Here is an 11,072-nt window from a genome sequence, read left to right as displayed (position 1 = left end):
ATTAGCATATTATTGCCATTTGCTAATTTCTTACCTCCGAGCTTGTACAGTCACTCACGACATACTTGAATAATTTAAATGGGGGTTATGTATAGCAACAGAAGAATTTAGAAAAGACTCATCTTGACTAATGAAGCCGTCATTATGTCCTGCGTCTGCCGTCTGCAGTCACACACGAGGAGCATAGAAACAAGCCGAGATGAACTCGGTAGATCGATGAAAAGCATTTGAAGGCGGCACTTTGCTTTTCAGGCCCATAATTCTTCGCCGCTGAGTCGTCTCGGAAGCGTAGAAGTCGATAAAAGTCACAGTTAAAGCATGTCTCATTGACGGCAATAAAAAATTTAAAAAAATCCCCAACGTATTGCTGATGTCGTAAAGCACCACGGATTATGTCAAACCTCTAAAAACCTAAAGAAAGTATAATGACGGCGGGCACAAAAAAAATTGGTCTGAAGAAAGTTACCACAGATTGTTTCTAACAGCCTTCGATGATGGCGCTGGGAAAGAACTGAGCCATGCTGGATGTCAGCGTCTGGGGAATTATCTGCTTTAAAGCCGCGGCGATCCCCGTCATGCTTATAGGCGTTTAGGTGCTTCATCCCAGAATCAAACCTAATCATATTAGCGCGGTTCTGTCCTTTAGGATGGAATGTGGTGGAGAATAATTTACATTTTGCTTTATCGGTCAGGTCTCTCGTTCTTCCGTCAGTCTTCAAAGACAAAAGGAGAATTGTCTGTCTGGAAGTGTTTCTCTGAACTAGACTTGCATCAATGTCACCTGTGCAAATTGAGTTATATTCTGTCACTGCAGGACTTCTGGAACTGATTTGTCACAAAAAAAGACAAATCTTGAAGATTCAGAAAAAAATGCTGTCGCCTTTTTGCTGTTTGATTCTCACAGTAAAGCAAGAATAAAACAATTTGATTTAAAAAAAAGAGAGACTATAAAAAACTACTAATCTGTAATAACCAAAGGGTTTACTAATTATTACTTCAAGTTGAATTTTTTATTATGACCTTCTTTTGATGACTATGTTTCATAAATAAGCAGATAAGCATCAGCTCTAATGATGGTAAAATAGAAAAGACCCAGAATATGCTTCATGTTTTCTTCTAGTTACAGTAGAGGTGCAGAAAAAAAAAACGATTCTATAGAGAATCACAACTTTTAATCCTGGGAATTCTGGGGAAAAAGCTCAAAAATTTATTATAGTCTGCTTAATTTCTCTTGTAATGTTATATTTTGAATAATAATAATAATAATGTTTTTGGTTCATTTAAGAAGGAGTCATGCCGCTGAGCTAAATGAATACTGCTAAGTTACAATTGAAGTTTAATTTATGCACAAACCTATTTTCATTTCAGTATAAATAAATGTAAATAAATGTTCTATTTCATCACAATGTCGTTTTCTCTCGTCAGTCACATATTTTAAACAGAATTTCTGGACCATTTGAAAAGAAAAATTGGTTTCTGTATTAAAATTTGCTGAATCGAATCGTGAACCGAAAAAACAAAAAAAAAAACAACAACAAATCGAATCAAATTGCTAAGCACTTAAAGATTTGCGTCTCTGTTAGCAACAGAACTGTTCAGAGATCTTTACTACTCTGGGAATTTACAATTACATTGACCTTTATTTGTTTAAACATCTTAACATAATCGACCTAAAGGTCAGAGATTGATCAAGTCCATGCAGTGACCACATCTGAGCTTCCAGACCAGCTAGCAGGAACTTTAGCTTTGCCCGTTCTTGTCGTTCTGCTTAGAAAATAAGACTGAAGGTAAATGATTACTGAAGTAAGCTGCTATTTCTTTCCCGGCGAATGTGTTAATCAATTGTTGTCTTCACAGTAAACAGTCTGGAAGCTGAGAATCATCAAGAGATGACTGGCAGCTCTTTTGTTGTAACCATGTGCTTGATTAAATGCAACCTTTGTGAGGCTTCCTGTTTGAGTTTTCTGCTCTTTTTGTAGCTGCAGAAACCTTTGGGACCCCTGCACAGACAGGAGGCAAGAGGCGTAGCATAGCAATTCAATGGCTAAAAGAAGGACATCGTGTAAATAAATACTGCAGGTAAATGCATGACCCAGACTGACGGGACTTTTCTTTTCATGCTGATTCTTCAGGACAAAAGTTTTTGTTCTGGAGCTTTTAGACCACAATGAATAAAGCTGCTTCCATCTGACTGGAAAAAATCACATTTCAGTCTTTTGTCTGATGCTGACTGTAAGAAATTCATGTCTGGTAAATGTCTTTGTATCATTTGAAGCCTCTAAAAGAGGACACTTTATACTAAAAAAGTGAGTCATTGATTTATATATATATATATATATATATATATATATATATATATATATATATATATATATATATATATTTTTTTTTCATTTCCAAACAGAAGGATTCAGAGAGCGATCTGGGTTCTTTTCTATGTCTGTATTACTTCTACTCACATTCATCTCTCCATGCTGCACAGACATTATTCCGCAACAAAGATAATTTCTAGAAAACATCCTCTCAAGAAATATGTAAATATTTAAATTTTTTGTTATTCCATATGCGTTCATCGTTAGTATTGGTTTCACATTCTGATTGCTTGGATTTATTATCAAACTCAGTGCAGAAACAAAGCTGAATGAAATTTGTCTGCAGCAGGTAAAAGAACACAAACTCTTGGGTTCTTTTACCCATAGTTTAACCACGTTTAAACTATGGTTAAACGTCAAGTTTTGACAATCATACTTACATCTGTTGCTGGGCAACTAAAACAAAAGAAGATGCTATAGCCTGTAAAATACGTCATATATTTAAACCGGATACCTCTTACGGTTGCTAATGGTTTCAAAACGAGCTCCTGCAGCAACTGTGGTGTCATTAACCTGTTAATATTACTTCATTAAGTAGAACAAAGAGCAAATTAAAACATCATAGAAAAAGCTGCATCTCGTGTTGACGCATCCACAGCAGCACAGTTCTTTCAACATTTGTTTTCTCAATTACATTAAATTGTGAACAAAACTGTTAAACTGCATAAATCACATCCTGCATAACCAGGGAAGTAACAAATCTGCTCTAGAAACACCGCTTAATCTGGATTGTGGAGTCAAATTTTAACATCTAACTGGCTTCACAGCTGTAAAAAAAAATTAACTGAAGCATAGTTTAAAAATCTATTCTATTTTAGGTTCATTACTGTGAAACATGTATGAAAACTTTTTAAAAATGTAACTAAATGTAGTTTTTCCTACACAGAGTCATCAACTAAAGCGTCTTTTCCTGTATCACTTTAATACAACTGTGGAGTAGTGCTGGGTTTTAAGAAGAAGAGAGCCCTCTTGAGGAAATGTACCACAATTGCAAGAATAGTGCATTAATAATAATAATAATAATAATAATAATAATAATAATAATAAATTTCAACGTCTCCCTTAATGCTGTAACTTCAAAATACTATTTAAATGCATATTAATATGTGGACCAATTAAGGACTAACATAGCGTGTCTTCTAGGAAGGTTTGTGACTGCCCATTCATTTTTACATTTCTAAATCAAATTCATGCAGTTCTCTCTATGTCCAGGAGAGGTCAGCACAATCCTTAAGAAAACACAAATTTATGCAGCATGCTATTGGAAAGTTTTTTGTTATTGTTTGTTTGTTTGTTTGTTTGTTTGGTTGTTTGTTTGTTTGTTTTAAATAATGACAGTTGTAGTCACTATGTGGAAATATATATATTTTATATTAATCAAAATGTTCATTTCTTGAACTGTCAAGTTTGAAACTTCAACAAGAGTTGGAACAATGTCTCTTCAATTTGATGTCAATATTTCATCCATGGCAGAATGTGGGTCAAAACCTTTTTTTATTTTTTTTACACAGTTTAAATCCCATTGTAAAATAGAAATACTTTTGATATGCTTATAGGCCTAACTGCAGTAACTGACACGTAAACAAGAATAAAAGCTTAAATACCAAATAAAGCACTGAGGATACAACCGAACAGCATGACTCAGCATAGCAAAACAGTAATAAAATGTATACTGTGTCAGATTAGTTGAACCGGGTCCAGGCCGGGGATCAGAAAGAGCTGAGTGAGTCCAAACCCAATCGGTCACTCTGTCTTCAACGTGCCTCGTTGTCTATCTGCCATCAATCAGCCGATGCGAGACACCTCCCAAGGTCAGAGTCCAGCCTCCCAGAACAAGACATGATTTAGCACTTTGTCAGCAGGCGCTAACATCGGTCAGCAGGCGCTAACGTCCAGACGTCTCTTTCAGGCGTACAGCAGATTTATCTAACTGCAGCTGTCCACTTAGGGAGACAGACAGAAAAAAGGAAGTTCATAAGTAACGAACTGTAGATGAATCACCGACCAGCAGGTGGCGCGCTTTGCTGTAGCTATTTTCTTTTTTTCTTCTGGGTTATTCGGTGCTGCTTTTAGGCAACTAGAAGTTATGGAGGAAACTGGTGAAGGCCTCAGAGGTTTTAGAGAACATTTGGTAATTAGTGGCATCATTAACATGGGGGAGCAAACCAGAAAGGTCAGGTATAAAGTTAGCCATGTACACTAAAGATTAACTCCCCATGTATGATCAAGAGAAAGCAGGTGTTGACACAAAACCCTTAATATACAACAAGTCATGTTGGGGAGACGATGAACATGGCTGTGGCAGCATCATTCTGTGGCAGGGTCAGGGAATCTGGTTAGCATAAGAATACAGATGGAGAGCAATGCTGGAATGAGAACTTTTTAAAGGCTGTGGATGACTGAGGCGGAGATTTACCTCCCAACTATTCTGCATAGAAAGCGGACAATGGGATAGCTTAGATTAAGCCAAAGTCAAAACCTAGATCTGAATTCATCTCAGAATCTGTCGGTACTTCACATAAAATCCTAATATAATAAACTAAGTGTAACCAAACACCCTGACGAACTGTTAAAATTTCCACCAAAGTGGGCGGAACCAAGAGACACTGACGACACTGTGGTCAGGACAACGAAAACACTGCTGCCAACTTAATGACTTTATGTTACATTTAGTGACTTTTCAGACTCATCTAGCAACTTTTCTTTTCCAGGAAAATGACAAGTGGCAAATCTAGTGATTTTATTTTTTATTTTATTTTTTTTATTTTGTCACAGACTTTTTATCTCAACATGTGAACGCACCAACAGCTCTCCAGCAACTGAATCAAATGGTTTCACACTCGAAAATGGGACTGTGATGAAAAAATCAACCAAGTTGTACCGTTGTTACCAATAAGGCAGATTCAACTGCAGTAGCCACCCTTCAAACCAAAGAGGGCAGCACCGGGACAGTTTTAGGCCAAAAATGTCATAATGAAATCAATTCACACAAAAAGTTCCCAACGAACAATGAGGAAACAAAAGTAGTGAAACATAACATTTGCGTCCCTGTAATCATTCATCTGTGTCATATTAAAGATCAGAGTACGATGGAGCTGCTTTTGTTTTCATCCTCTGAAACCTTCTGTAACTACACACTACCCGGATGATGGGTTATCCTTAAGAGAAACTTGGATTTTACAAGATTACATCCCTCTAAGATGTTTCTCTTCCTCTTAAGTGACACGTCATGCAACAATTGGCTTTTATTGCTGAGCTATGTTTTTGTTAAAGGTCATAAGATTCTTAATCACTCACATGAAAATAAAGGCACAAGAAAACAATGGTGAGTTTACACATCATTCTGCATCTAGATTCCTTTCTAATTTGAAAATAAAATAAAAAACATAATCAGAACCAAATCAGAACCAAAAGTATTACATTTTTATCAAGTTAAATCTCCCAATATCAGCACATTATGTTTTCAGGAGCCTTCCTCAGCACAGAAACTCCTGAAAAATGCAGAATGTAAAGGAAATAAATGAGGAGAGAACAGCAGAGTTGGCTCCATAACAACAAGAATGATGAAAACAAGTTGCTCTGAGAACTCCAGAGAAAGTCAATGATGTTTATAGAGTGTCTCTAGTCTGGTAGAAGATAACAAAAGCCACCAAAAATAAAAAGCTTTTATAGAGAAGAATTTATTGTGGTCTGAAATGTGACACTTAAAATAAAACAAAACATATAAAACAACAAGTTTAAAAATGTTGATTAAAATGCTTATTTACTATTCTGAATATACTGATAACATGGTGATCTTGTATTGTGCAACAAGCTTTCACAGTGGAACCACCTCACCTGCAGTAGCCACCCTGTTAACTCTGGAAAGACCAAGTTTAGTTGTTTGTACAATACAGTTTATCTGGGTGTAAAGAAAATGGATGGATGGATGTTATTTCTTTTATTTCCTCTGATACATGTTTTCAGAAATCTATCTAATTCAGTTTGTTTTAATCGAGAGTCAGGAGAGCTATGTTGCCTTACAGAAACCTCCGGTCACTAGGTGGCAGCAGTGTTTAAATTAATCAACATGGTGGCGCAAGCCGGTAGAAGAAGAAGTATATCACCCCACAGAGCTGATGGAGAGGAGGAAGATACCTGGGCGGATGGTTTGAAACCTGACTACCTCCAAATGGAAGAGATGGAGACGTTTGTGACAGAAAAAATAAAAACGGCGGCAGAGGTTAGTAAAGCAAATATGAAGAATATTAGGGCCACACTAACAGTATTTTGTACTTTTTAAATACAAGAATATATTCATGATATTTCAAGGACAAATATAGTTGTGGTGCCAGAGTCTTGTGCCAGAGAAATGTCCATGGTTAAGGTTTTAATTCATGTAAAGCATTTTGAATTACCTTGTTGCTGAAAATGAGCTATATAAGTAAAATTACCTTACAGATAAACTATTAAATATTGTCAGATTCTCAGCAGCATTTCAATTCTGTATTGTGTGCAATAATCTAACCTGCAAAAACTAAAAGTATGCAACAGTTTTTCTGTTTTATTTGAACATAAAGCATTTCACCTTTGTAATTTTAAGATACTGACAAGATTCTGTCAGAATCTTGTCATTAGAATAGACATTATGTGCTTTTATGTTTTGGTCTTATTTCATAAAGACAATACAAAATAGGTTTCTGTCATGCTTTTTAAGTTTAGAACTATTATAACATATTTTGGGAAACCAAAAATAATTATTTCCTGTTTTTATTATTATTATTATTATTATTATTATTATTATTATTATTATTATTATTATTATTATTATTATATATTTTATTTATTTTTATTTTTTTTAAGGTCAACATGAAAGGAAACTTGGCTCATCCACTCATCAGCATTGCAGACACTTGGTGACGGTAAGGAATTGTGGTCTTGTAGTGACAAGCAATGTAAAGTTCTGTGTTCTCTGCATGTGTTCAGTAAAATGTTGCCATACTCTATAATCTGAAGTAATAGGATCGCGTAGCTTAAGAATAAAAGTGGTGTTGAGATTGATGCCTTAAGGAAACTCACATTTGATCTTTTGAGTATTTAAAATCATAACCACAAAAAGACAGGAAGTAGTCATGTGGTAAATAAGACAGAACCTCTTCGCTTATATAACAAATCTTATCTAAATGTGACAACCAGAAGGCAAAACATGCAAAAAAGGATTTGTGCTAACACTGTGTGACTGTTGGCTTTGGAGGTCTTAGGCAGGAAAACCCGCAGCCGCCATGCGCTCCTCCTGCTGAGTTTATATATGCACAGCACTTTTTATCCCGGTTTTTTGAAGAAAGCGTAGCCTCAAAAGTCAGACAGCTGCCATCGGGGATAAAAATGTAACGTCAGCAGCGGGAACTGAGAGATGAGTCTGTCGCTGCTGAACCCATTAGAGAGTTTTCTAAATCCAGCCACATACAATGAGCCACACTAGAGTGAATTTAAACAAAATTCATCTGAGTCATGTTGAGTTATAATGGTCCTGTTGACTGGCAGGTGTAATGTGATATAGTGACGTATTTTAATATGACTAATGCGAAACGGTTTTGCTAAACGAAGCATCCCTGATCGTAAAATGAACAAAGCAGATTACCGTTAATCTGAAGCGATTTCTCCAGACTTTTATCTTTAAATTGAGGTCCATCGCAGCAAACCAGTCAGTTTGTATGAACGTTATTATTTTCTGATAACAGTGATCAAACATTCTGTAAAAATTATACCGTGCGCTCATGGATGGCTGCAACAAACATGTGGTGGAGGTGCAGTTTGCTGTGGGATATTAGTTGGGTTTTATGTGAATTTGAGTTTATCTTAATTAGCCTGAGCCAGCAGATAAAATCTGCAAGAAATCACTCAAGTTAAAGCATCTATTCTCAGTACGTGCTGAAATTGTTTTTATAGGTTTCAAGAACATGAGAGCATTTAAACTTCTGTTCTTAGGAAGTCTTAAATTCTTGTATCTAAAGTTAAGGCTTGAAAATGTCTTAAATTCATAAGAAAAAGAAAATTAGCCTTAAATATGCTATTCACAGGTCTTAAATTTAGTCTGTAACTACAGAGCTAGCAGGATCCCACAAACACCCGTTATTTTTTTTGTCTTAAATTTTATTTAAGTTGGCATTAAAAAGGTCTTTAAAAGTCTTACATTTGACTTGATGTAACCTACAGATGCCCTGCGTCTAGAACTGTCAAAGTTCCTGTCCTCGTGCAGATGGTAATTTTAGTTAATCAAAACGTTGCTTCGAAACGTATCAGCTGACGTGAGCGAGACTTCAGAGCTGAGCTCCAGCGTCGGTACTGAGCTTGGAGGCCGGTGTGGATTGATTTGCGAAAGGGGTAAAAAAAAAAACAAGAGCAAGTGGCAAAATGAACGAAAATGACAGCTTCATTCCCCAGTCGCAGCGGCGGGGAGGAGAGACCGATGAGCATGCTTTTTTTTTTTTTTTCCCCAGCAACCCCCGTCTCTATCAGTCATCTCATTTTAACCCAATCCGCTAGAGAGAACATGCCTCCGCCGTCAATTACAGCAGATTTTTGCCACAACAAAGCCGATCAGATGAAAACGCTGCCTGAGCTCGCTCTCCTCCAGTGAACATGTCAAGCTGCTCTCTGTGCTGTGAAGGAGGACTCTCAGAGCTGTTGCGTAACAATGTGTTCAGCAGCTCAGATTAGACTTATTTATTCATAACAGAAGTGGGGTTATTTTTTTTTCTCTAAACTACAGTATGTGCTCAAATATTTATTAGGCCAGCTCTAGCCGCGTCATTACTCTAAATTATGAAATGACCATTTTCACAGCTGAATCCCTGATGCTCCAACTATGTTCAGTTTTAGTTTGTGGGTTCCTGTTGTAATCTGCAGACCATTTTCCAGCGTCTTTGGATTGTGGGATATTTGTGAGTGTCGTGGTTGGTTAACGCGACCAGAACCATGCGCAGTAATTCAGTGTTCTAAAATTTGAGATCCTCACCTTGACTACTCCTGAATTTTCCCCCAATATTTTCCAGTGTTTTGTACCTAAAAAATAACTAGGGATGCACCATCATTTTCTTTTTGGAAACTGAAACCCAATTAATTAGATGTTTCCTGATCTGATCCGGACTAAAATCAGTAAGATTTTTCTTTTCTTTTTTTTTTGATCCGTCAAGCGTTAAGATTTCCAAACATCTGATTGTAGCAGAGCCAGCCGTCACAATTTTCATCATTTCCTCCAGTTCATCAGTTTAGAAAACGGAGAGCTGGTGTTTTGTTCCATTATGCATGTTGTGAGTCAACAGGACTTCAGCTGGCGATGGTCGTGGTCTTGGCATGCCCTCCTGGCCTACAAAGAAAGAGACTAATGAGGATTTTCTGTGAAGCAAATTGTGCTGAGATCTTTCCACTTTAGAAGCTTTTGACGTTTTCTGTTGAATCTGCTGATCAGATCTATTCCCAGTAAACGGGGCGGCTTTTTGGGGTGGGGATTTGTAACGTTTTGTTGACTCTTACCCTTTTAAATGATTTGACATGGCTTCTGAAAATATCTGTGGAGAACATACGAGTATTTAAAAGAAAACATAAAGACAATTATATGTAAGGAGAAAACAGAAAACAGGTTACAGTGGGAGGGTCTGGCATTCCTTTACAGGGAGTTTGTTTTGGCAGTTTGGTGCTAGCTGAGCTTATCAGTGCTGAAAATATCCATCATCCTACATGAACTGGAGGAAATTATGAAAAAATCGTGAACCACTGATTCTTTGCATGAACTTGTGAAAAGCAAGAAAGAAGAGAGAGAGAGAGGGAGAGACAGAGAATCTAAGTACAACAAATGTATGCAATTACTCACGGCCCGTTTTTCTTTTTGATAGATTAAAATTTTCACTTCTATTATTTAACACGATTCCACCTCTACTGCATATCATGTTTTACTCTGCACTCGTCAAATCTTTTTTTCCCCTCAGGTGACAAGTTTAATTAGCACTTTGAGAATTTCTGAACTCTCTCGTGAATCTTCACCAGCTATAAGACATCTGTGATATGGAAGAAAAACAAAACTTTTTTTTAATAGAAGAATGAAACATCAATGAAAAATGTCATAAGATTAGTATAACTAATCTTACGAGCCTCACCAACTTGTATGTCATTGAAACATTTATAAGCAGGAAACGGGAAAATGCTAATACAAGAGCACGGCGGAAAATGGGTAAAATCCGTTAGTTTCTCTGCCAAATCGGGAGACTTGACTGGTACAGGAAAAAGTTGGGAACCAGCAGGACTCTTCCCAGAGCCGGCTGAGTGATCAGGGATGTGACCAAGAACCCGATCTACAGGCATCATAATGTGATGTCATTTGAAGAGCCGAGTTTGACTTCTGAGAATCAGCACGAGAGTTAAGTCTCTGCGGTTTCACCTGTAAAAGTTTGTACTCAGTCCTGCATCAGTTTGAGGAAAATTCATCTGTTGTTTGATCTTTTTTTTTGTTTTTTTGTCTGTGCTCTGTCTCTGTTCTGCGTTGCATGGAAAGCGAGGATTTTCATCCGGTTTTCAGCTCACACCGGGGATTTGGTCCACAGCTGCTGTGATTGTCTGAAGCCCTCGTCATACGAGTCTAACAGAGCGCTTTATGTCTGTGAAACCTTCGGGAATCCAAGCCGTATCGCAGGCAGGCCACACGGAGATCACAGTGAATTATTT

At 37.0% G+C, this 11,072-nt stretch overlaps 1 long non-coding RNA gene across 1 annotated transcript in view; it reads left to right on the top strand.

Moving 5' to 3' along the window:
* Positions 1-6,504: 6,504 nt before the first annotated feature.
* The window catches only part of LOC108166309 (uncharacterized), a 34,778-nt gene continuing 30,210 nt past the window's right edge, over positions 6,505-11,072 (top strand). The window contains exons 1-2 of the long non-coding RNA XR_001776633.1: positions 6,505-6,594; positions 7,215-7,273. This is a non-coding gene — a long non-coding RNA (uncharacterized LOC108166309). The remainder of the gene's footprint in view (positions 6,595-7,214; positions 7,274-11,072) is intronic.

The sequence above is a fragment of the Poecilia reticulata genome, linkage group LG5 (assembly GCF_000633615.1).
Source record: "Poecilia reticulata strain Guanapo linkage group LG5, Guppy_female_1.0+MT, whole genome shotgun sequence".
NCBI lineage: Eukaryota > Metazoa > Chordata > Actinopteri > Cyprinodontiformes > Poeciliidae > Poecilia > Poecilia reticulata.
The sequence above is the reverse complement of the archived record's forward strand: the minus strand, read 5'-3'. Positions and strand labels throughout refer to the sequence as shown.